Consider the following 21552-nt stretch of genomic DNA (forward strand, 5'->3'; position numbering starts at 1 on the left):
AAATCAATATGGGTTTATGGAAAATAGATCCTGTCAAACTAACTTGATATATTTTTATTTGATGAGATTATACATTTGGTTGATAAAGGTAATAGTCCTTATGTAATATACTTAGACTTCTGTAAGGTGTTTGTCTTGGTGCCACACATTTTGATTGAAAAACTAGAATATAAATAACATGGCAGATATTAAATGGATTAAAAACTGGTTGACTGGTAGATTTCAAAATGCAACTATAAATGGGGCATTGTCATTAAGTGGGTGTGTTTGCAGCGAGGTCCCACAGAGATCAGTTCTTGGCCCTACACTATTTAACATTTTGATCAATGACCTGTAAGAAAACAAAATAATCACTGATAAATTGATAAATCACAGAAATTGGGAGAGTGGTAAATAATGAAGAGGACATGTCACGGATACTGAGCCAACTGAATTGCTTGGTAAACTGGGTGCAACAGAACAAATACAATTGAATGATCCTGGGATGCATAAACAGGAGAATCTTGAATAGGAGTAGAAAGGTTATTTTACCTCTGTATTTGGCTCTGTTGAGAATGCAGCTGGAATAATGTGTCCAGTTCTGGTGACCACAATTCAAGAAGGATGTTGATAAATTGGATAGGATTCAGTGAAGAGCTATGAGAATGATTACAGGATTAGAAAACCTTCCTTATAGTGACAGACTTAAGGAGCTTAATCTATGTAGCTTAACAAAGAGAAGGTTAAGGGGTGATTTGACTAGTCTACAAGTACCTTCATGGCGAAGAAATATTTAATAATAGGCTCTTCAATCTAGCAGAGAAAGGTATAATGATTCAATGGCTGGAAGCTGAAGCTGGAAAATTTCAGAATGAAAGTCAGGCACAAACCTTTAACAATGAGAGTAATTCATCATTAGAACAATTTACCAAGGGGTGGATTCCCCATCAGTGACAATTTTTAAATAAAGACAGGATGTTTTGATATGCTCTAAGAATTATTTTGAGGATGTTCTATGGCCTATGCTATATAGGAGCTCAGACTAGATGATCACAATGTTTCCTTCTGGCCTTAAAATCTATCAAACAGAGACCCTGGCCACAGTGTTCCACATATTCATGCTGTTCATGTAGGACTACAGCAACTCATAGCTAGGAATGAAGCCCCATGCCCCAAAGAAAGCTCCAGTTTGTACAAAATACAGCAGCCAATCTACCTAGCAACAGAGGACACTGACTCTTTCTCAAACAGAGTTCAGTTCAAGGTCACTGTCCTGATATAAACAAAGTCCTGCATGCAAGCACCTCTCTCTGAACACAACCTCCTTTTACAGCTACGTTTCACTTGAACTGTTATACCATCAACCAGCAGGGGGCAAGCAGCTCATGAGAAATAGCAGGAATGTTAAGACTAGTCTTCTCTGATTTTGCTGGAGAACCTCTTGGTGGTCTCATGGTACGTGTATTGCAAGTTCTCACACCTTAAATAAAAGGGTAATTACTGTAAGAGGCATCATCTCTCTATAATGTTCATTAGGCATTAGATTTAAATAGGTGATAAAAAACTAAGAATTTTAAACATTTTTACTCATTTTTCAGTGTCCTGTGATGCAAGTATTTCACTAGAGTCCATAGAATTGTCCAGGGTAGACAAAACCTCTTCCACACATTCTTTATACATCATAAAATGGAGGAGAGAGGATGGCGGGGGGGAAGGGGACACATGCTTAATTTTTATTTCCTTTGCAATCACCTTTAGATAATTGTGTCAGAGATTCAACAACATTAACCTTAAAAATTAACACTTAAAATTTTGCTGGTATAGATATGTTAGTTAAAAAGAAAATCAAAAGCCTGTCATAGCTATGGCGGTAAAATAACTTTTGCTGATATAAGCAGAGTAGCTGCACTGGTAACCCTTGCTAGTGTACACAAGATGAAGGCTCTCACATCCTTAACATATGATAAAGTGCTTTTTTTAAATGACTGTGAGCCACATCTGTCAACTCAAGTTAAGTCCCAGAGAATGGCATAAATTCTATGAAATTCTAGAAATTCTGGTGCAGTTCTGCTGTGTAGGGGCACAGAGAGAAAAGGATGCAGATAAACTACTTTGGCTCTACCATTGTAGAGGGGAACTGTGAGGCTGAGGCATGACTGGTTGCTATGAATATGTGGATAAACTAGCCCCCTCTGTGCAGAAGACAATACATACCATGGATTCTGCCTCTCCTTCATTCCCTACCAAATCACTGCAGAACCTCCTGAGCAAAGCTTATTTACCTGGGTATTATGCAGATGAGAGGATTCAGTTCTGTGTACAGTAAGGATAGCACTAGGCTTTCTAGTCAATTCCTTAGCTTTTGTAACTCTAAGTTAGATAAACAATTATAGTTTTGAACGAAGTCCTTTCTAGCTAATTATGATGTGTAAACTGTGTAGACTGTCGGTCCTACATCAGTTGAGACTGAGCCGATCACAACAGGTCTTCCAATCTTCTCTCACTCTGGCCATCCTTTGCCATGCTTGTCCATATCTCCTTGTTAGGAAATCATCCCACCTCTTTGGAGGCCGACCACGTGGCCGTTTCTGTTCTCGTGCATACCACTCAGATATAGCTGTGGTCCATCTGTTGTCGCTGAGTCGGACCACACGTCCCACCCACCGCATTTTGCTGAGCCTGCTTTCAACAACGTCTCACACTCCAGACTGCTGCTGCCTAATTATTTCGCTGGGGATGTGATTGCAGAGCGAAATGCCCAAAAATGTTCATTCCATCGCCCTCTGTGTGACTGGCAGTTGCTGTCTTCAATCTTTGTCAGTGCCCATGTTTCGCTGCCATATAACATTGCTGGAAGCACGGTCGAGTTGAAAAGATTCACATGAGTTGTTTTGCTGATCTTTCCTTGGAGGATGTCCTTGAATGCGCACCATCCAGCTTTTTTTCTGCACGACAATTCGCCTCTCTGATCGTGGCGCATGTTGACTTCCTAGCCCAAATAAACGTATTTATTAACCTCTTGGATCTGCTCTCCTCCAAGAGTTATTTGGGTTCTTGGCAGAACATCTGATCTCATGTATTTCGTTTTTGACTGATTAATTTTTAATCTGACTTGACTATTTCAGTTCTTTAAGCATTCTCTCAAGCTGGGCTGTATTTTCAGCTATCAACACTATGTCACCTGCGAACTTGAGATGGTTTAGTTGCTCGCCGTTGACATTAATCCCACCTTTCAAGTCTGCTCATCGAAAAACCAATTCAAGACAGGCTGTGAATAATATTGGTGAAACTGTATCTCCTTGTTTCACATCTTTCTCGATAGGGATTCAGAGGGGAGTATCAAACAGCAATATGTCTGTGCTGCAGCCAGAGTTCGCTTCCTTTAGTAATGTGATATATTTCACGCTGATGCCCTGTCTGAAAGAGCTTCAAGAATGGCGTTGGTTTAGAGTGAAGAGGTGGGCTATCATGCTATAATTCCTTCGAAAGCCGGCCTGCTGTCTAGGTTGCTGTTCAATCCAGGTTTCACAATAGTCTATTTGTTATTATTTTAGTGAACAATTTATAGATATAAATTATAGATAAAAAAGCAGGCAAATTGGATGATAATTCTTTAGATTTTCTCAATAGCCTTTCTTATGCAACAGGATGGTATTGGACTCTTTCCAACTGAACGGTATCTTCTGGATTTCCAGGTAGAGGCTGAACCTTTGGACAAGAGCTTTCCAAAGTTCCTGACCTCCTGCCTTAAGCACTTCTGCTGTCAGACTGTCCTTATCTGGAGCCTTCCCATCTTTCATTTGATGGACTGCGTGGCAGACTTTGCTAATGAGAACCGGGAGTATGTGTTCATCGGTTTGTTGAAGTGATGGCATTGGGACGTTTTTACGGGATGCAAACAGCTGGGTATAGAAATTCCTGCAGATTGCCTCCATCTCTGTTTGATCAGTTACGGATTCTCTGTCCCTGTTCTTCAAAGCTAATAATGATGACCTGTACAACGCCAGTTCCCGTTTGCATTTTTTGAGATTTTTATGATCTTCAGCAGCCTTTAGGAGCTTTTTGGTTCAAAATTTCTCAAAGTCTTCCTTCAACTTCATTCATATGAGTTTGCAGAGAAGAGAGTACTCAAGCCTGTCGCTACCATTTCTCTTCATTTTCCTCCTCTTCTCCAATAAAGTCTTTGTATTCTCTGAGATTCTTCCACTAGCTCTTCTTGATCTTTCACGTTCAGCTGATTTAACACTCCATTTCAGTATCTTACTGAAGTTCTCATAATTGTCATCGCAGTTGTCCAGGAGGCTCCAATCTTCCCTAGAAACATTTTCCTTCAGGATTTCCTTGTCGAAAGCTACCGGTTGGTGCCTTCTGTTCGCTGAACATAGCGCCTTTTTCTCCACCTTAACAGTGAACATGAGTCTAGCTCTCAGTAGGTGATGATCGCTACCAATATTGAATGATGGCACTACTGAAATATCCTGCACAATCCGTCATCTATTGATCAGAAAATAATCATACCTCGCCCTCTCTCCCTCTTCCAACCTTGGCGTTAAAATCTCCCATCACAATCGTATATGTGGAACTCCGAATGAGGGTTTCCTCCAGTGCCTGATAGAATCCTTCCACATCATCATCTTCGCATGCACTTGTGGGAGCATAGATCTGGATGATTTTGAGGGTACAATTTCAGTTCAATCGGAGGTAAAGCACCCCGATAAGCAATTACTTCAAATGGCATGAGACAATTTTCGAAGACCATTCCTTGTTTATGATTAATCCAACTCCTCCAACTGTCCTCGTGCCTTCTCCTTTTCCTAAAATGACCGTGCTTCCATCCCTCCAGCTGACCTCCATCTCCTCCTTTCGTCGTGTTTCGCAAACACCCAGCACATCACAGGCTGTTTTTGCCTTTTCCTCCATGAGATGGTTTATCGATTCCTCCCTCGTCAGTGTTCTGCAGTTATAAGTGCACACAGAGAGTTGTCTGGTTTCCTTTTGGTGACCTAGCACCCGAGATTCTTTGCAGCCTCTCGTCATTCGAATGCCCCACTGCCTCTGAAGTGGAGATCGAGGGACGTGCCGAGAATTGAGACTTGGTTTTCCATGTTGTTTTAGCCATTATTTTCAGCCACCCGCTGGCTGGGCTGTCAGTAGCGCGTTTACCTCCTCAGTTTAACTAGCTTACAGCCTCAGAAAGAGAGATTATACACCCCTCCACAAAGGAAGCAACCTCCTCGCTGGGCTGACAGTCCAACACCTTGACAACATGGTTAGACCTGCCGGAGAATGCACTCCGCTACCATTGCTGTCGAACAGCCAGGGTCACTGCTGCACCATGTTGAGATGTCGAGGTAGGATTTGTGGGAATCTGAGGCATGAGTTCAAAAGCCTATCAATTAGCCCTGTAGACTGTCATTTAAAACATCTGAATTCAAGACAAGATGAAGCCTAAGGCCTTGTCTACATTGCAGAGTTTTGTCAACAAAAGTCAGCTTTCGTCAACAAAACAGTGGAGGTATACACACAACAAATGCTCCTTCTGCCGACTTACCTCCCCTGCTACAAAATAAAACCACCTCAATGACTGACATAGAGCTTCTTGTGATGCAGTTAGAGAAATGCAGTGTCAGTGTAGACAGTGCACTTGCTTATGTCACCCTAATTGGCCTCCAGGAGGTGTCCCATGATGACCGCTCTGGTCAGCAGTGTGAACTCCACTGCCCTGCAGGTACACAGGCATGCATCCCTCCCCTGTTTAAAGGCCCAGGAATTTTTGAAATTCCTCTTCCTATTTGCTGGGTGTGGACTATTTGCCCAACATCTTCCCAGATGACCATGCCAGCTTTCCACAAAAGATGCACTCCCACATGGAGTACACCTGAGCGGTTGGATCTGCCGGGTCTGTGGGAAGAGGAGGCTGTGCAGTCACAACTTTGCTCAAGCTGTAGGAACTTTGATATCTACGGGCTGATTGCTAGTGGCATGCAGGAGAAGGGACCAGAAGGGACATGCAGCAAGTGCCATGCTAAGATCAAGGAGCTGAGGCAGGCATACCTGAAGGCAAGGGAGGCCAACCTTTACTCTGGTGCAGTGCTTAAGACATGCTGCTCTACAAGGAGCTGCATGCCATCCTTGGTGCTAACCCCACCCCCATGACCCCCATGGATACTTTGGGGTGGGGTGGGGGACTGGAGGCAGTGGCCAAAGGAGTCAACCCTGAAGATGAAGTGATGGATAAAGGGGAGTTGGAGGAAGATATGGACATGTGACAGGGTTGTCTGGTGGCGTGGCAAGCCAGGACCTATTTTTGACTCTGGAGGGGTCTAGCCAATCCCAGCACTTTGGCTCTGGTGTTCACGAAGCTGGGGATGTGAGCTTTGGTAAGCATGCGTCTTGCTTTGATAATGTACAGTGATAGGAGATTGAAGTCTCATCTACTTTGTTATATGGTAGGTAAGGGCAGGGCTGGCTCCAGGCACCAGCCCACCAAGCTTGTGCTTGGGGCGGCACCTGGAGGGGGGTGGCGCGGCGCTCCGGCCCCCGGGGAGAGCGGGGCCACAGCCGGGCTCGCCGCCCTCCCCCCGGCGCTCTGGCCGCCGGGGGGAGAGCGGAGCCCCGGCTGGGGCTCGCCGCCCTGCCCCCAGCACTCTGGCCGCCGGGGGGAGAGCCGAGCCCCGGCCGGGGATCGCCGCTTTCCCCCCGGCGCTCTGGCCGCCCTCCCCGCCGGCGCCCTCCCCCCAGCCGCCGGGGGGAGAGCGGCGAGCCCTGGCTGGGGCTCGCCGCCCTCTCCCCGCCCTACCCCCTGTGCTCTGGCCGCCGGGGGGAGAGCCGAGCCCCCACCGGGGCTCGCCGCCCTCCCCCCGGAGCTCCGGCCGCCCTCCCCCCCCCTCCCCGCAGGGGGGGGGCAGCCGGCGGCTTTTTTGCCTGGAGCGGCAAAAAAGCCAGAGCCGGCCCTGGATAAGGGACAGAAATTAACCACAGAGCCTATGCAGCTACGCAGTGGGGGCCCGGCAGAAAAGTTGTTAATGTACACTGGGATGTCCCGGGAATTCTCCATAGAGATCTCTAGGAAACTTTCCTGTAGAGATTCAGCAATCCTCTGAAAGGTTCCTTGGGAGAGTTGTCTTGTTTCTGCCCCCGCTGTAGGAAACTTTGCTGAGCAGCACACATGCAAGCAGTATACGGACCAGGTCTGAAGCTGCATGCATGCAAGAGATGCACCCTGGCATCCCGGGTTATCCTCAGGAGTGAGATATTGGGTTCTATTACCCTAGCCTGTGGAAAAGGGTGCCAATATTCAGAATACTTTCCCTATGTTTGTAGTGACCCACTTTGCAAATCCCCAAACTTTGCCCACTCTTGCTCATCCTTTCTTCCCCAACCTCACTATATTTGAGCCTCTCACTGAGCTGCGTGCTATCACAGGAATAGTGAGAAAGATGTACATGACTTATTTATGGCTTTGAGTGCACTCTCAATAATGTCTCTGTTCATTGTTTCTTTGACTTCTGCAGATGTGCCCTTGAGGACCAACCTCTACACAGTGGTGGAGCACCTTCATCAGATTAGAAGGCAAACTAGGAGGAGTAAGGAGGATATGTTTAGAGAAGTGCTGCAGTCAACAGATGCTGCACATACCAAAACAAGAGAGTGTGGAGAGAGAGAATTAATGAAAAACTCAGTCTGGATAGCCTGAAAAAGAGACATGGGCAGGAGCGGATGATACAGCTACTGGAAAAACAGAGATACTCAAGTCCCTCATAGTGCTGCAGTGTGAGCACAACTCCCCTGCATGACTTCCTCTGCAGCCAATTGAGAACGCCATTCCATGCCCTACCCCAACTCATTCCTCACATGTTAAGAAAACCTATCACCTTTATTTTGGCTTCAAAATTGGAGATCAGGACAAGAGGTGGGCCCCACACATATGCTGCAACACTGGTGCAACATATTTTTGCCAGTAGTTGAACAGGAAAAAGAAATCTATGCCTTTTGCAGTGCCAATGATTTGGAGAGAGGCAACAGATCATACCAGCAATTGTTACTTCTGCATGGTGCCTCCAGTTGGGAAAGGTGTGTCAAGAAGAAAAAGTGGACTGTGCATTATCCAAACATTCCATCAGCTATACGCCCAGTACCCCATGGAGAAGGACTGCCGGTTCCTGATGCACCAGAATCATTCTCACTTGAGTCAGACAAGGAAGAGGATGAAACTTCTGATCCTGAACCATCAATGTCACAGGACCCACATTTTCTCCCATCCTCCTCCTCTGAACCACACCCCATAATACAAGGTGAACTGAATGACCTTGTCAGGGATTTGGAACTACCCAAGAGTAAGGCAGAGCTGTTGGGCTCCACACTACAGCAGTGGAATCTCCTGGCAGGTGATGTTAGGGTTTCCATGTTCCGTGACCGTCAAAAGGATCTTGTCCCATTCTTCTCCATGGAAGGTGATCTTGTACCCTGCAACAACATCGATGGTGTGATGGCAGCCAAAATAGCATAAGTGGCTTCCATGCAATTGTAAGCCCCCTTTCTTCTTATTTCATGGTGCTCAGCTGTGATGGGGTGTGTACCGCAAACCAGCATGGAAGGAGTTAACCCCAGGAGAGAGCAGTAGAGATGAGTCCTCCGAGTGGCCTAGAGCAACTGTGCGGGCCACAACCAGAGAGAGGTTGTGGTGAGCAACCAATTTGGGCTCAGCAGGGCTCATGTAAAAGGAGCTGCAAGGCAAGTCAGGCATTTGCGGCCTGTGGCTCCAGGGATAAGGAATGGGTACCTAGCAGGTCAAAGAGGTGCTAGCACCATGGACAGAGCAGTTGCTGGCAGGGACCGGGGGAGCGAGAGGAAGCTCCTAGCTGGCTGTTCCAACTGAGTAGCAGAGTGACAGGGTGCAAACCGTGGATGGGAGGGCATCCAAGGGAAGTGGCTGGATGAATGGACTATGAGGTACTGACCCCAGGAAAGAGGAAACACAGACGGTGACACAGCCAGAGGGCTGAGTCATGAAGAGGACGCAGCGGTTCCTGGACAGACTGTCAGCGGACGTGGAGACAGAGAGTTAGGGGGTGCAAATCGCAGACGGGGACGGGGGGGGAGGTGGCGTCCTTGAGCTAATCCCCAGAGAGACCAGGAGAAGGAGCCAGTCCAGCAGTGATGGTTGTACCCCATGACATCATCCAAAAACACTTAAGGCAGGTCTATATTTTAAAAGGTACAACATCAGAGCTATACTGGTGCAGCAGAGCCACTGTAGTGCTTTAGTGAAGATGCTACTACACCGATGGGAGAACTTCCCCCATCAGTGTAGTTAATCCACCTCCGCAAGAGGCAGTAGCTACATCAACAGGAGAAGCTATCCCATCAGCATAGCACTGTCTACGCCGGGGGTAGGTTGGTGTAACTGCATTGCTCAGGGGTGTGGATGTTTCAGACCCCTGAGCGATGTAGTTAAACCGATGTAAGTTTATAGTGTAGACCTGGCCTTATTGCTGTAATTACAGCTGCTGTTTCTACTTGCTCTCAGACAAAATGGCAACCTTGAGTGACTGCTAAAATAGCAACTACTTCTTTGAACACCAGAGGGTGTGCAGGAAGTTGTTACCCTACTGAATAGTTGTTTTTAAGCTGGTGTGGAAGGCTTCATTAAGGACATTCCTGCATATACACTCCTCCGAGTTAGAGGCTGTCAGCTTCTGGCCAGTAAGTAAAGAGTTCTATAGAGAGCATGGCTCAGATCTAATCCAGCCTTGCAGGGAGAAGATAAAGCTGTCAGGGGTAACCCAGACTGATGTGTGGATTGGATCTCAATACAGTTTCCTATAATTTTACAGGGTCAGTGAGACTGAGACTGGGAAAATACCATAAAGGAACAATTGCAAACTGGAGGCCTAATATCTTCAGGAGGTGTACTATATCATTGAACCAGAGTGTGTGAGAGAGTTTAATAGCTGCAGTAATTAAGTGTTTTTTCCTTTCTTATTTTAAGTTTTGAATTTGCCCAACAGTGTGGATGCTGAAACAACTGGTTATGTAGTACAACAATGTTTTACTGAAATGTCAATATAATACGCAGGATCAGCCTATGTGAAAGAAGATATCAGATTGTCAGGAGTCCCAAATTAATCCCTATATTGATTTTGTAAGATATTATAAATGAATATATATTTTTCAGGCTTAGGTTCTGTGTTATATTCTCCATTTTAAAGGAAAAATAAATCTCGAGTGAGTGATGTTAGTCCAGCAAGGGTGCACTGTAACTCCTGTGCTGTAATGGTTTACCTTTGGAGCATTATTCATAAAAAGGAATTTGAAATTATTAATTGTATGTGAGTGTAACTGATTTACGGTAAAGACTGGTAACGGATTCCTAAGAAGAGAAGGAAAGTGAATCCTATTATAATTTCCACTTTTAGTATTTGGAAAGGTTCCTATAGAACATCCAGCTGTAGCCTCTTGGAAAGATAGGAATTCATGGTCTGTGCAAATAGTTTAAGTCAGAGAGAGGAACTTTTTAGCATAGAATTGATAAACAGATTGACTTACCTCTGCTCTGCATAAGTTACACAAGAGTCAACAGAAACCCCCTAACAACGTGCTTCCTGCAGCTTTTTATGATACAAGTGGTCTGAGCTGGTCTCCAAAGCTAAGATAAAGGATAAAATGTATTACCCCAGGTCACCAGCTGGTGCAAATTGGCATAACTACCTCCACTGAATTCAACAGAGCTATGAGAATTTACACAAATTGAGGATCTAACCCTTTATGTTAATACGCCCAGAAAGGGAGATAAGAGCTAAAAATCCCTCAGAACCATGCAAGCACATTAACAATTGCAACAGTTTATCTTTCATTTAATCTCTTAAGCCATTAATATTTTTTATGACCAGGTCATCCCATATGACCTCCATTTCCATTTTTTGCCTTGTAACTCAGTATGTCTGGCCAGATGAAGAGGTACTATACTGGATTCTTCTGCATCCCTGTGGTTGACATCAGCATTAGTATGAGTCTAATTTTTAGTGTTTTCGTAAGAACAGCTTAAGCCTCTATTAAAGATCAATTTATCTTCACATAAAGACAAGAAAATTATTCAGGTGATATCTTCATCGTTCACCGGATATGAGAGTTTCTTCAGAAAACTGGTCATTCTGTGCTTTATTCTGTTCTCAAACCGGCACTGTTTGACCTTTGCTTTCTTTTGCCTAGCTAATTTGATGCTGAAACACATGCTTTATTGTCCTATTATTTACAGTATTACTTATTCAAATTTCTTTAAAGGGCCCAGAATGCAGAAAAGGTGCCTACGTATGCAGTCTGTTAAAACAAACCCTTATTTATTGGACCCACCCAAAACAAATGCTTCCTCTATACCCGCCCTTAATTGCGCCAATACCTGAAAACAAGACCTTCCAATCTCTCCTAAAATCACACTCCCCCATCATGCTCTCCCACTGACTCAACTCTCCTCTTGAAGTAGCCAGACCCAAGTCATTTAGGCCTTACAAGTCGAAATGAACACCTTAAACTTCACTCAGTGAAGACCAATGAATACGAGTGTACCAGGCTTTGTGTGCTGAACACCACTTTAAGTGAGTTGGCGTGCTCTTGACAAGCTGTAGTTTTAAGATGTTGCCCTATGGGGAGCGTACTGACAGTAAGGATGGTCTTGGAGTAAGAGATATTGGGTATTGGAACTCAGGGCATCAGCCCAAGGTTTCTTCTACTCCTATATGGAAATTGTTTCTGTAATTCTCCTGTTCTAACCATACCCTTCCTTTTATTTCCAGTTCTTCTGTAGTTGTTATTGGAGAGCTTCCCTTTCAAGTTTGGCCGCCAGGCAATTTATGCAGGGTGAGGCTGTTTCCTCTTAATTGTAATCAGTGGAGTATCTTAACCCCTTCTCATCCCAAAGCAGTGTGGGTGTGTCCCCCACCACAAGGAAATAAAACTTTATTTTAATTCACTGTGACTGAACTAATCTCTGGTCTTCCAGTACACTTTAAAGAGTTTCTTTAGTTAGACTATAAATATCTCAGAGGCAGGACCATGCCTCAGTCTCTGGTATAGCACTTGGCAGACTGTCAGCACTCCCCATAAACATATGTAGACTTCTCATAGGGAACAATAGAAGACTAAATATGGAGGAAAGAGATAAAATTAAGTTTTACAGGCTATCATCACTTCTGCTTTAATACATAAACTAATTTTTTGTGCAATTTTAACATACTGCAGTTATTTGCACTATGGACACCTCTACATCTTCCTCTGAAGCAGCCACCATTGGCCCCTTGATGGAGACAAGACACAGGACAAGATGAGCCATTGTTCAGCATTGATTTGACAGTTCTAATGACCCTAAATGAAGTTCTTATCTATGTTGCCACAGCAACCCAACTTCCAGTTTGTGTGGGATGACAAACTATCTCCATGGGAACCAAACACCTAAGCTTGTGTTGAGGCTTGAGCTTGTTAAATCCGAAATTGTGCTAGTAAGAAGGAAAGGGGGGGAGAGGAGGCAGTAGTAGGAGAAATTATATTAAAAATACATGTGGTCCCCTGGAGGAAAGGACTGGGAATAGTAGCGTGGTTAAAGGATTGAGCACATTTGGACTTCAGCTAGGATACTGAAACATTGATGGCATGTACTAGTGTGGCTAGTTTGTACTCATATTAGTTTATGCTCTAAAAGGGTTTTCAATGATCAACTAGACATGGAAACTAGACATTGAGGCAGTATGGTCAAGAAGTTAAATGACAGGTGATGGTGAAGGGGAGGGGGTCAGACAATTTGTTTTCTACTCTTGTCTCTCCACAGATGTATTGTGTGATCTTGGACAAGTCAATCCCTCCATTTGTCCATATGTAAAATGGAGATAAATTATTGTTGCCTCACAAACCAAAGCAAAGGTATAGTGGAAGATTTGGAGGCGCACACAGAATTTCATATGTATATGTTGGCATCATTCAGGAGAGCAGTGGCTATGTACCTACCTGCCCAGAAATTCATCTGGGTTAGGGGCATTTGAGGAGAACTCCCTCCCTGCCAAAGGTGGCAAAATGTGGTGATTAAATCCACAGGCTGGCTCCACCTAACACAGTAAGACCCCTCCTTTTCACTCTGGGGTGCAAAGTGCTGGGCATTCCTGTGAAATGAGCACCATCACTTTCAACTGACTTCAACAGCAGTTGAGGGTGCTTTGAACTTCACAAGTATGCACAGCTCTTTCCTTGATCAAGTCCCAGGGTTATGACCCTTGAGATCAGTAACACACGCATTACCATTACCATTACTCTCTCTCGCTGAAAACCATTTACAATCCTTAGTGTATACTGGTAAGAAGCAGTTTTACAGAATTTTGCAAATTCAGAAAAAAAATATTTGAGACAGCCAGCAAAAGATCAAGTACTTGAGTTCAATCACACCTGATCCCGAGTACATACTCAGGTGGCTAGCCCAAGCAAACACCTGTGCTGCTGTGGCCACACTGCTATTTTTAGCATGCTAGCTCAAGCAGAGCTAGCATGTATCTACATGCACTGAGAAGCACACTCCCAGCTGCAGTGTAGACATACCAAAGACATTTATGGATGCAATTTCTGGATAATATGGGATAAAGACAGACAAAAATAATCAGACTATCCACAATAGAAGGACCTGAAATTAGGTTAGCTACACTAAACTAGTGCACATAAGAACGACCATACAGGGTCAGACCAACAATCCATCTAGCTCAGTATCCTGTCTTCTGGCAGTGACCAGTTGGAGTTGCTTCAGAGGGAATGAACAGAACAAGGCAATTATCAAGTGATCCATCTCCTACTGTCCAGTTCCAGCTTCTGGCAATCGGAGGTTTAGGGACACCCAGAGCATTGGGTTGTGTCCCTGATCATCTTGACTAATAGCCATTGATGAACCTATCCTCCATGAACGTATCTAATTATTTTTTTAAACCTAGTTATAATTTTAGCCTTCACAACATCCCCTGGCAATGAGTTCCACAGATTGACTGTGCATTGTGTGAAATACTTTCTTGTATTAGTTTTAAATGTGGTGCCTATTAATTTCATTGGGTGACCCTCGGTTCTTGTTATATGAAGGGGTAAATAACACTTCCTTATTCACTTTCTTGATACCATTCATGATTTTTAGACTTCTATCTAAACCCCCCCCCCCCTCCCCTTAGTTGTCTCTTTTCTAAGCTAAACAGTCCTAGTTCTTTTAATCTCTCCTTGTATGGAAGATATTCCATACCCCTAATCATTTTTGTTGCTCTTCTTTGTGCCTTTTCCAATTCTAATATATCTTTTTTGAGATGGGGGTGACCAGAACTGCACATGGTATTCAAGGGGTGGATGTACCATGAATTTATAGTGTCATTATGATAGTGGCAATGAAATTTTTGACTCTAAAATACTCCTGACATTCTGTAATAATACTGCCAAAGCTCTGAGCCTTTGGATATTTAACTTTTTAATGTTTGTTCCTTTTGTTTATTATGCTATTTTATTGTTGTACAGTATTAAATCTTATTTCCTCTCAAAACATTTGTTAAGAATGGAAAAAGCAATCATGCAACAAAGATAGGTAATACCCGTCCATCAACCTGTTCAAAAAGGTGTTTGCTTCATGTCTAAAAAGTAAGTGCCAGATGAAACATTTATATACCCCAAAGGTATTGCTGATTATGCACTGCTGCTCATCTAATTGCAGGTCATGCCCAGTTCAAAAAACCAAAACAGCAAAATTGATTCATTAGAGCATAATTAGGAAGCACAATGTGCGTTTGCTGCCCAAGTGTTATTTGCTCCTTTGACTTCTAATTTAAACTCTCTGGATTTGTGATGAATCATAAGTTAGAATTCTTTATCACAGAACCTGAGAATAGAAAAGATGTATTAGTTCAGCTTGCCCCATTATCTCCATTGCAATGACCAGTTTAGGTTTTAAAAAGTTTCAAGCAATAGATCTTTCACTACTTATCCACGGTAAACACTTCATCAACAGAGCTCACTGTTAGAGAGCATTTCCACATATTCAGTCACAATATCCAGCTGTCTGATTTCACCCTTTTACTCCTACTCATAATGCACTGGACTGTCATAAGCATGCCCTCTCCCTCTTTTTTGTTTACATATCATATAAAGTATACAGTATATTATACAGGAAAATCCCTGCATTTTCAGGATGACAGAGATGGAGAAAACCATTTAGTTCATCCTAATATTTGTGTGACTTTATAGTTGTCAGCACCCACCTCTAATGTCTCTGACAAATCCCTTCAAATATTTTTAGGTAAGCAAAACTCTTTCATCCAGACACACTAGAATTTTGGTTTTGTATAAACTTTTCCTTTTACCAACTGTTTGTAGTTTCTTATACATATAACATTATTTACACAAATGTCTGGTTATTTATTTTATATAGCGCAGTGCATTTATCAATTAGCAATTATAATTTCTAGAAGTTCTCTAAAGCATACATCTCCACTTTCTATTAATCCCTTCCATCTATTTGCATACAAAGATAGGCAAGTGGCTGTATAGCTCCATTAGAAGAAATAAATATGTTAGTTCAAATGTCTCTTCAATACTTCATCTCAGCCAATGCAATTATCCTCTTTACCTTAATCAAGTACTTCCCCTGGAAATCCTGAAGAAAATTAATCAAAATCTCATGTTCTTATCCAATTTATAATTATTCCACACATCGTTTTATCACATGTAAAGGAAATTATGGGGAATACACCATGACTCAATTAGACACAAATACACTCATTTACAATACATTTTGTTCAATAACTGAACAGTGCAGAGACAAATTCCTTGTCATGGGCACTTAATATGCTAATGGAAGAGTCATAAGCGATAGCTACAAAAGCAGCTGTATGCTTCTGCAAAAAGACTGACTCAATATAGCCCTAATTATATGCAAATAGCTTATTAAATTAATACAAATGAGAATCACTAAGGAAATGGTACAGGTGTGTGACCTCTATACCTATGTGGATAGGCTGCAGTCATTAAATAATGGAATCTTTGTAACACTGAACTACGGATTCTCACCAGCACGCACTGCTGAGAAAGGGAATGAAACTTGCTGATTCTACCTATTCAAGAATAGAATGTTAATTCTTGAGAGACTTACCTAACAATTTGAAGAGTAAGTGGAATTCTCTGGAATGGTTCATAAACCAGCAGCAGCCATTTTGCAGATACTGTGCCCCCTGACTTCAAACAAAGAGGCAATGCTGGTAAATCAAAGGGGTTATAGAGAAGTCTCTTTAAAATGGATGAAGTGATCAAGTGGTAATAAACTTTATGATTACAGAGAACTAGATAGACAACAGTTAATTTCAGCATCTGGATAAGACTGAGGTGCTATGTAAGGAGAGAGAGCTGGAATGGGAGCCTCACTTGTCTTGCAAAAATGTGTACAAATGTACTTGATTAGAAATCTCATATTAATTCCTACATGCAATGGACACTAGCGGCAGTTGGTGAGTCAGGCTTAATTTATAATATTTCTGCCACTCTACATATTGAATTCTCTACACACTACTGCTATGTAGGTCAAACAGTTGTGACAATGTTCATACATATTTGTTGCTAACTTATACCACAGTACTTCTGAATTTTATTACATTTATTCAGCATTGTGGAGAACATCAAAAGGCTGCTCTCTGTAAAAATGAAAATACATCTTAACTAGTTCTGCTGATGTTTGATGATGTCATGGAATATTAGTTTATTATTGTACAGGATGAGAGCTCTGTGCCTTCTTGGACATTAAGATAAATAAAAAGCAACTCCCTCTGACAAATGGTATGTTAAATTCATGTTATACATTGTTATAGCTCTTTGTAAACATCCTTGGAGGTCAGAATTGCAGCCTGGGAAAAGCCATGTCACCTGTGTGTCAGGTAGGGTGACCTTTTGAAAAGGCAAAAGTGGGACATATGCAGGAGCCCCGCCCCTACCCCTCCTTTTTCCTCAAGGTTCCACCCCCTAGCCAGGCTGGAAGCTGGAGCCAAGCCGTGGTAAAAGCTGCTCAGAGAGCTCAGGAGGCTGTGCGAAACCCCAGACATTCCACCTGCCTTGCACCGGGGGATGGGGTGCCCAAAAGCAGCCCCTTGTCTGGTCCCTGCCCCCCCCTCCCCCGGTGAACCGCCTCGGGCAGGTGGAGGGTCTGGGGCTCCTCACAATGTCCTGGGCTCCCGGGGCAGCTCTTACTACTGCCTGGCTCCAGCTTCTGACCTGGCCAGAGGGCGAGGCTTTGTGCGGGGAGAGAAACAGGGGGCAGGACCTTATGACAAGGAGCTATGGCCCACCTCAGCCCACTGCCCCACATCGGGAAGAGGCTGGTGTCACCCCTGAGGCTCAGGCAGGTGCAGAACAGTGGTGCAGGGAATCCAGGATAAATGCTGTCTGAGAGTCATTCAGACGAGGACTGGGACTTGAAATCTGCATTTCAGGACTGTCCAGGTGGTCACCCTAGTGTCAGGTAGTATACATACTCACATTCTTTTATCTGCTTCTTGTTTCAGTGTCACAACAGCATCAACATTACATTAACTGTTTCATTATGGTCCTGTTTCCTCCTCCAAAATTGTAAGAATTTTGGTCCAGATCCTCAAAGGTATTTAGGCAGACGAAGATCTCGGCCTTTGCTATTGAATTGATATGCTACAGGCCCAGAAAATGGGGAGAGGAAGCCCTGAATTTGAAGCTATGGGAAGGAGACAGTAAGCCTGATATGATCGATTCTAATGAAGTCTTAAGTATTTTGGGGTCCAGACACCAAACTTCCACTTGGGAAGCTGACAAGGATGGTTCCCTAAGAGCACTAAGATCCAAACACTGTGCAGTGGCAGAAGATGGCTGACTCAATTTGAGAAGAGAGTACATGTGTAAGGAAAACAGTCAGAAATAACTATAGGTTATTTATGTAAGGACAGTATAAAGAGGACGCTAATCATGTCTTTCTGGCAGAGTCAAGCGAAAAGACATTTCAATGACAGGCTGATTCCTGACTGAGTTAGATTGACAAGAGACGGTTACTCACCTTGTGTACAAAGCAACAGAGTCCTGTGGCACCTTATAGACTAACAGATGTATTGGAGCATAAGCTTTCGTGGGTGAATACCCACTTCGTCAGACTACACCTCGTGTAGTAACTGAGGTTCTTCAAGATGGTTGCCCCTGTGGGTACTCCACTTTAGGGGTACATCTACACTACTGGGGGGAGTCGATTTAAGATACGCAAATTCAGCTACGTGAATAGTGTGGCTGAATTCGACGTATCGCAGCCGACTTACCCCGTTGTGAGGACGGCGGCAAAATCGACTTCTGCCGCTTTCTGTCGGCGGCGCTTACTGCCACCTCCGCTGGTGGAGTAAGAGCGCCGATTCGGGGATCGATTGTTGCGTCCCCACGGGACGCGATAAATCGATCCCCGAGAGGTCGATTTCTACCCGCCGATTCAGGCGGGTAGTATAGACCTAGCCTAGGTGTCTTGGCGTCCTGCACTTCTAGTTGGAGACCTGTGGTAGCAGTGCCCCTGTTGGCCGCTCCGAGCGGCTACCCCACGTGCGCAGCCAACCACCACCCAGTTCCTTCCCTACCCCAGAGGATCAAGCCGAAACTCCGAAGCAGAGTGAGGACTGGCGAGGAGGTGCCCTGGACTTGGGATCAGACGCGAGTTGGAGGGATCTCTCCAACATTAAAAGTTTTAATTGGAGGCCCCTGGCCTTTCTTGTCCATGCTGTGAGTTTGTTGCAGTGGGGACACTTTGGGGTAACATTTGTCTCTCCCAGGCAACGGATGCACTGCAAGTGGCCGTCTGTCACTGGTATTGAGAGTCTGCAGGTCAGATAGCGCTTGAAACCTGGAGAGCTAGGCCTGTCCGAGAGGCTAGCTGAATAAAGAATGGGAATAGTCCCAGTCTAATGCCTCTTCAGTGACTGACTGCCTAAGGCACGGAGAAAAAAGGGGAAAGGTGTTTATTTATTTTTTAATGTGAAAACAAAAGAAAATGAATGGAGAGATGAATGGAGAGCCCCTTTTACGAACAGGGGCTGCTAACAGGGAGTTTCGCAAGGGAGTTCTCCAGGTGAAGGAGGAGCAATACAGACCGATGTCCCCGTCGAAGAGCAACAAGAATGATTAAAGGTCTTGAGAACATGACCTATGAAGGAAGGCTGAAAGAATTGGGTTTGTTTAGTTTGGAAAAGAGAAGACTGAGAGGGGACATGATAGCAGTTTTCAGGTATTTAAAAGGGTGTCATAAGGAGGAGGGAGAAAAACTTGTTCACCTTAGCCTCTAAGGATAAAACCAGAAGCAATGGGTTTAAACTGCAGCAAGGGAGGTCTAGGTTGGACATTAGGAAAAAGTTCCTAACTGTCAGGGTGGTTAAACACTGGAATAAATTGCCTAGGGAGGTTGTGGAATCTCCATCTCTGGAGATATTTAAGAGTAGGTTAGATAAATGTCTATCAGGGATGGTCTAGACAGTATTTGGTCCTGCCATGCGGGCAGGGGACTGGACTCAATGACCTCTCGAGGTCCCTTCCAGTCCTAGAATCTATGAATCTATAAACAATGAGGAAAATTAACTGAGAAAAGGGCAGAGATTAAAGGAATATGAGAGTAGATAAGGGCGCTGCTGTCCTTCCGATCGAAACCAAGGATGGTAGCGAAGGAACTGGGTGGCGGTTGGCTGCACATGCAAGGTAGCCGCTCGGAGCGGAGTGAGATGGCTGCTGCGCATGCTACCACAAGTCTCCGACAAGAAGCACAGGGCGCCAAGACACCTAAAGTGGAGCACCCACAGGGACACTCCTCGAAGTAGTAGTCTGAGTTCTGAGGGGGTGGCATTAGCAATGCTAAGGACACAGAAATATAGGTACCTACAGGTGCCAGGTATTCTGACAAATTATTTACAAATTATCAAAATCACCTCTATTTTCACAAATTAAAAGTTAATATTTTATTTCCTCTGAATCAGATGAATCCAATCAGATGTTGGAAGGGGCCTCTGGGAAGTAACACCCAGCAAGGCCCCATTCTTCCAAAACTGAGCAATTATACTCACTATTCCTCCTCCAAATATCCTTGGCTACTTCTTACTTTGACCTGCGATCCCCAGTAAGGCTGTGGGAACCAGTTCCCAGTGCTTCATCTAATCATAAGACTTTGTACCAAAGATGACTTTGGACAAGTAGAAATAGAGCCAATCACCATCCTTCCACTTAGGGAGCAGGAGAGGGCAGTTCAGAAATTCAATTTTAAGCACGTGAGCAACAGTGTCAGATGAGATAACTGAGTGGGAATCAGAATAGCACTCTGATCCAGGCCAGAGCCAGTTTTAGAATTCTTAAGTAGTCCTGTGAAATATGTCTTGACCATGTTTCCTACAGCAAAATGTAACTAATTCCTGCCTACTATTGTCACAACATTGTGCAAAGGGCTGGCCTAATGTTCTGTGGAAGGATCTTTTTCCCCAACAATCAGTTTTACAAAACATTCTAATTTTTGACAAAGAAAAAACTCTGGATATTAAATTAGACTCCACAAAGAAAAATACATTATATTTAAAGGAAAGATAAGGCAGACTGAAATGATTAACAGCCTTAAGTGGTCATGGTGGGGATGAAGGAGGAGTAGACAAGACTTTAATTGGCAAGCTTCTGAGAAGAATCATTTGCAGGGGTCAGGGAGCCTTGTATTCTACCAACTGCTTGTTTGTATTTGTTTTTGTAATTTGTGGTACAATTACCTACAGTCTTGGATAGATGTTCTTTTTATTTATGAAATTCCAAATATATTTCTAGATATGAAACAGAGTGAGACATGGAATACTGGCTAATACATTTTGAATACCTAAAATTATGAAAAGCTGAAAAAGCAGATAGTATGTGATTCAAAGGATTGTAAAGGGCACTGCTATAAATAGAAGTAATTCTGCCAAGCAGTGACCTGTTTTTTTTTTTTTTTTTTTTAAAACAACTATATATAAAGAAAAGGAGAGACTTTAAATCCAAGAGCCAAAGAATAAAACACATAGAAATATCTCTGTTGTATATGCCAAACATATACAGACTGTGACCACTAACACCTAATAACTTTGGTTGTATTTCGTTGCTGGTACTGATTGATCAAGGGGATGAGTATTCCCTTTTATCCCCAAAACACTAAGATCTGGACTATTTGATTCTCCCCAATTACTAATGTAAAGAAACAACCTTTTTCGCTTTCCATAAGGAAAGTCAATTTGCAAATTTACCTGGTTCTAACTCCAGAATGCTTGAAAATTCAAAGAAAAGTTATTAAGATTGGGCACAGAGGGACCACTATCAAGAACCATTGTATATACGATCATTTCTCTGCTGTAGCTTAAATTGATCTTTGTTATGTTCATTAAGGGAGAAGAAAATTACAGAATGGGAATTAACTCACCCTTGTCAGACAGTCCAAGGAATGCAGAAAAAGTATGAATTATTCTGTAGATCCTGATTTGGAAATATTAACCAAAAAGAAACCCATCTTCCCATTTTATTCACTCAGGGTTT

General features: G+C 43.4%; 1 protein-coding gene across 1 annotated transcript in view; it reads right to left on the minus strand.

The window, feature by feature from the left end:
• The window catches only part of MRAP2 (melanocortin 2 receptor accessory protein 2), an 88711-nt gene that overhangs the window by 66137 nt on the left and 1022 nt on the right, over positions 1-21552 (minus strand). The gene's annotated exons all lie outside the window — the stretch shown is intronic.

Source organism: Malaclemys terrapin, chromosome 3 (genome assembly GCF_027887155.1).
Source record: "Malaclemys terrapin pileata isolate rMalTer1 chromosome 3, rMalTer1.hap1, whole genome shotgun sequence".
NCBI lineage: Eukaryota > Metazoa > Chordata > Testudines > Emydidae > Malaclemys > Malaclemys terrapin.